Raw genomic sequence first — 5900 nt, forward strand, 5'->3', positions numbered from 1 at the left:
ATTTAAAAATTTACTTGCCAAAGCTCCTGAAGATTACTCTAAGTGCCATCCTCTCGATGACCATAACTGAATCTTTCTCGTATGCAAAGCATGGTCCCAGGTGCTGAGGGGGTCCGGAAATAAGAATCCAAGGGGCTTTCTCTGAGTAGTGTTCACCACCAGGTGCTAACAACGGAATACGTGCTTCCGTAGAGTCGTGACCTCTGTTTTACCAATAACCAGAGTCCAACATCATTTTTCTACATTATCTGATCAAATAGTTTTATACAGACTCCCACTTTCAGTAGAATCTGTAGAACTTTCCCACTGACTATTTTCAGTATATCTCTTTAGCATCCTTGTGATCGAAGCAAAGCAGTTTTACTATCCCCACTTTACAGACAACAAACTGAAGTTAAGAAGTTAATTGTTTTAGGTCAAGGAAAGTCTCCTGACTGCCCCCATTCATTTTCTTTCTGCTGACCTTCCCTTCCTGATGGACAATTTCAGATTCCTAACAAAAAGTTGAAAGGCACTTGATGATTTTTTTTTCAGTAAAACTTTCTCTAATTAAGATATTTCATTATAGTACCATGACAAAAAAAAGAAGGAAAAAAATTACACCTCATCCTGCTCACCCAGTTTCTCTTTCTAGATAATCTTTTATGCTCATGTAAAGTTTTAAAAATAAGATTGCGTCACATACACAAGTGGTTTGTGTTCAATAAACACTGAATGATTGTTGTACTAACTGCATGAAGGATTTTACCTCTTCACTGTAGCATGTATTCTCTGCCTCCCTCATTTATTTGTTACGTTTCTTGTTTTCTGAATTAAGTTTTAATTGTTTGGGGGGCAAAAATCCATATCTGATTCACTTTATTTTATTTTGTTTTTTAAATTAGAAAAAAAAAATTTTAATGGAGGTCCCTGGGGATTAAACCCAGGACCTCAAGCCTGTTAAGCACACCTAAACACATGCTAAACACGCATGTTCTACCACTGAGCTAACCCTCCACCCCCCCACATTTATTTTTAATCTTCTCAAGCACTTAGCACTGTACGCTGAACAGAATATGTGCTCAATAAACATCGGTTGTATGAATGAGAAATTATTTCCACTGGGGAATATAAAATACAAACACATTGGTGACAGTAGATTCTCTGCTTACTGAGCTCCTGATGACTGGGCTGGGTCTCCTCCATTCCAGTAGCATAGCTGGTAACTGAAAGCCTCACTTACAGTTTCAGGTCTCGTATTTCTGGTGTCTCCCCAGGAGCTGCCCGGTTCCATATCGGTACTTCATAAATATTTGTGGGATGAAGAGGAGAAAGGGGGGGAAAGCAGCCTACACAAATGCTTAACATTTGTGGCCTGCCCTCTAAGGGCAAGCAACTACTCTAAATGCTCTACCTGGATCATGTTGTTTACTGCTGTCAACCATTCAATGAGGTGGATCCAATCAGTATCCCCATTTAACAAAATCAAAGCACAGAGAGGGTAAGTGATTTGTCCAAGCTCACACAGCTGATAAGTAGTAGAAATAGGATTCAAACTTAGTGTTCTTTATCACTGAGTCATACTGCCTCTTGGTATTGCTACATAGAATTTCAATATAGTACAGAAGGAAAGAAGGAAAGAAGGACACGAGGGTTACCAGCAAAGCATCAGTAACAGTCAACACATTATCCTGGTTAAAGCACTAGAGAAAGATCCCAAAATCCTATATCCTGACAATAAATTTTCCAGGCTCATTTAACTTCATCTAATGTCACTGGACTCACTATTCTAATCTGCTAAATGGGTATAATTATTCTAGCCCTGCCTTACTCATAGTCATCATAAATTTATATGAACACAATGTGAATTAAATGAGGTATAAAGTGCTATGACTTTCAGCTGAATATTTTGATAGCTCTTACATACACAGCACAGTATGTCTTATGCTCAACAAATCTTCCTCACATAAGAAATATAGTTAACTTTTCTACTGAATAGAGGCACCAAAATGAGCATTAGTAGACTCTGTACAGATTCTTTACAAATGCAGTTTGATAAAATATGGAAATGTTTACTATTATTACAGGTTTTGTAAAGTTTTTATAATGGAGCATGGATGGGTCTCAGTTTAGTACTTGATCCATCTGGTGTCACCCAAGGACCTCACAACATGACGGAGGGGAGGGGATTGAGGAGGGGGTGGAAATATAATCAGAGGAAAGAGCTCCACCTACTGATCTGAGCTGCCACTTCCCACCACACCCTTGGAGCTAATACATAATACTAATCACCACTACCATCACGGCGCACACTCAAACACGCAAACCTTATCGTTTATTGAGTATTTATTACTTGCCAGGCAACTGGGAGTCATTTTCATTAAGTCTGTTGCCGACCCTAGCAGTAGTAAACCACGGACCCTGAATCCAGGACACCTGGGCTCAGAGCCTGAACCAGCAATTTTCTAGGTGTGTGGCTTTGGGCAACATACTCAGTCTCCCTGGGTCTCCACTTCCCCATCTGTCAAACAGAGTTTGGAAGAGTTTCTACCTCAGTGGGTTGTTAGGGGGATTAAATAAGTCAGGGTTTGGTAAAGAACTTACAAAAATGTTTGGCGAGATAGATTTTTAAAAGGAAAAGGATGGATGAGGAGGCAGAAGTTTACACACATTTGTCGCAGACCTCTCCCAGAGGCAGAGTCAGGAGTTGCACACAGACTGTCTGAACCCCGACACCCGTGCGCTGAAGCACAAAGTTGTACAGCATCTTAATATGTGACTGTATGATGGGGACACCTTAAACAGCTAAGGACGGGTTTGTGTTCTTATTGACTGATGATGATTTGCTGTTTGAATGAAATCGAGTTTAGCCTTTTCCATCATGTCTTTTCCATTCTTAATCATTCCCCAATTCCTTAGCTTCATCTAGTTTTTGCTATAAGAATTTTCATGAAAAAGAGCAATAATTCCCCCAAAGGACAATGATCATGAAGCGCTTGTCTTTTTCTTTTCCTTGTCATTTTGAGGGCCATTCCCACGCATCTCCTTGCTGTTGCTTGCAAATTTCTCATTTCAAGGTTCTGTCTGAACCCGATTGTTGAAATCACTGTTCATATCACTGAATCCTACAGCAGTAATGATAATCTGTTCACTGTGTTGAAGCTACTCCTAAGAATGTTCATGGAGATTATAAAGAAGAGATTTGGAGCAGGGGAGAGTATAGTTCAGTGGCAGAGTGCAGTTCAGTGGTAGAGTGCTTAGCATGCATGAAGTCCTGGGTTCAATCCCCAGTACCTCCATTTAAATAAATAAATAAAAACCTAATCACCCCCCAAAAAAAAGCTTGAAAAAAAAAGAGATTTGGTGTTTATTATATAATTGAATTAGCACCAACTGTTGAAGCAATGACTTCAGACTCACTGGAAGAGTTTGGAATTGAAGTTGAAGGGTAGGATACTGTACTTTGGGTTACTTTGGGTTGACTGAGGATTTCTAATTGAGAACGGTCAATAGGTAAAGGTAAAAGGAACTATTAGAGAAAAATTCTGAGTATCAGTAACCCCAAACTGAAGATGAATAAGAGACACAGTCAAAGGAAGGCCAGTAGCTTACAGTTTCTATTCCTCCCTAAAGCAACGTATTTGAAGATACGGTCACAATTTAATGATAGGTGAGATGGGATAAAATATTTACTTGGGGAAAACAATTGGCGATTTATGACACCACTTTAAGTATGGTTGATATCTCTCTATATTTTATACAGGATTTACAAAATTTGTCAAGCACCCAGGGGGAAACAAATAAAGTTAAAATCTTGGGAAATAGAAGAGATGAAGAAAAATTAAAGGATTGTAGGGAATTTAATCTAGGGGACAAAAGCAATTAGGGATAACTTAAGTGTTTTCAAATCTATGGAATGTTATTTATTAAAGAACCAAGTATTTGTTCTCTCTTTCAATAGAGATCAGAAATAGAAACGGACTTAAGTTGCCACAAGAAAGCTTATGTTTACACTCAAGAAAGAACATCTTGATTAGACTCTAGAACTTACTAGGGAGGGAAATTGTGGGCCTTTGCTTCAGAAAATCTTTAAGAATTGAAGAGGTAAGCCCTGAGTAATCTGATGTGGTGTTGGGTTGAAGCAGAGGCTTACCTGGAATTTCTTTAGGTCTTGTCTTGTACTTAAATGTCACGATTGCATAAATAAGAATTCATCTGCAAAGCAAGAAGAGAAGCAGACAAAACAATCAGGCATGGCGCATTTAGCAATGCAGCTGCTATTCCTGAGCGAAGATTTTGGAAATCCGTTTTGGAGCAGGGTTACAATGTCACAGCCAAAACCTCACGAATGGCCTCGGAGGGTCCTGGTCAGGCACTCATTTTTTAGCCTTACTGATCAGTCAAGGCACTCATTTTTTAGCCTTACTGATCAGTCAATTTGAATAGCAAAGGGCATATTCACCACATTCCACTCGTGTATGTGTGTAAAAAATGTATGTTATAATAAATACAATATTTTAAATAAATTTGTCTGCAATGGACACAATTTAGTCAGCCTATTTTGGGCAGTTTTCTTATGGTAGATCTCAGATTGAAATTAAAAGCTGTTGTTAGTATCTGGGGATGATGGTGAGAGTTTCCTCAAAATTTTAGAAATAAGGTAGCCCTTGTTCTATTTTACTTTGTTTTGTTTTGTTTTATTTTATTTTATTTTATTTTATTTTATTTTATTTTATTTTACTTTATTTTATTTTATTTTATTTTGTTAGTTAACTTTTGTTAACGCTAAAATTGGGCAATTCTTACACAGTGGATATGATAGCCATCTATGTATATGTGGAACGGGGATTCTGGGACTCTTCTATCAAGGGAAACTGAGGAATATCAGAAGGAGAACTAGACTGTGATTGTAACTTTCTAACTCAGAATACAGAAACGTAAAAAACTTGCCTCCAATCCCGTCTTGGAGAAAGTCTCTGTGAAGAGAACAAGACTCATCAGCTATAGAAGTTTAGAAAAGGCCAAGTCACAGAAGCCAAAATTATCAGGGGAGACTCGGCAAGATTCTCCTCTCTTGGCTGAGGGTCTCCTGCCATTGAAGCTTCGCTGAGTCCTCTTGTTCTGATCCATGCCCACCAGCAACCTTCAGAGGCTGCAGCTTCCCACGTCACGGGACTATGGGAGAAAGTGTATTGATCTGCCGACTCAATCATTCCAATTTTCCCAACAGTTAAATCTTTCATTGTAAATGACTTCTAGAACAGCCCGTGTGAACTGAATTAAGGTAAACCTACTCAGAAGAGATGGCTGGGCTGTTGGCATGCTGATATTAGTGCTCTGAATCTATGGGTTTCCTAGCCTGGTACACCCACTAACTTAAATGCAAATACATAGGGGTTTCAGCAATTTCTCTCTCTCTCTCTTATTACTTGCCTTCCTCAAGCTGAGACAAAAATATGATTAAGAAATATTTTCATCCAAGGACTATTCTTCTCCAGCTCATACAGATGAGAGCTCCCTCTCTAGTCCTAGAGGGTGGAAGTGAGGAGACTGAGTCAAGATTTGGGGGAGGGGGTTCTGAGAGGCTCTTGGGCTGTCTTGCAAGTAGGCTCCTTCTTGTGCCAGAACCGTGGTGTGATCTATGACTCACGAGTTCAGGGGGCACATTTATCAGACGCTTTGTACCTCAATCATTTTGAAATAAAACAGCCCTAGGAGTTACGTGGACATATATTAGCAGTTTCCGGCATGCTTTCCAGTGATTCAGTAGAACAGCCTTGTCTAGATGACTGGGAACGTCTGTTGCCATACATCATAAAACTGTATAGACATTCATGTGTCGGTTTCAGACAGTGATGGATTTCCTGACTCTTGCACTAGGACTCTGGTGAGCCTCACTACCACTCTACCTCCAGCCATGT

The sequence above is a fragment of the Camelus bactrianus genome, chromosome 14 (genome assembly GCF_048773025.1).
Source record: "Camelus bactrianus isolate YW-2024 breed Bactrian camel chromosome 14, ASM4877302v1, whole genome shotgun sequence".
NCBI classification, from domain to species: Eukaryota; Metazoa; Chordata; class Mammalia; order Artiodactyla; family Camelidae; genus Camelus; species Camelus bactrianus.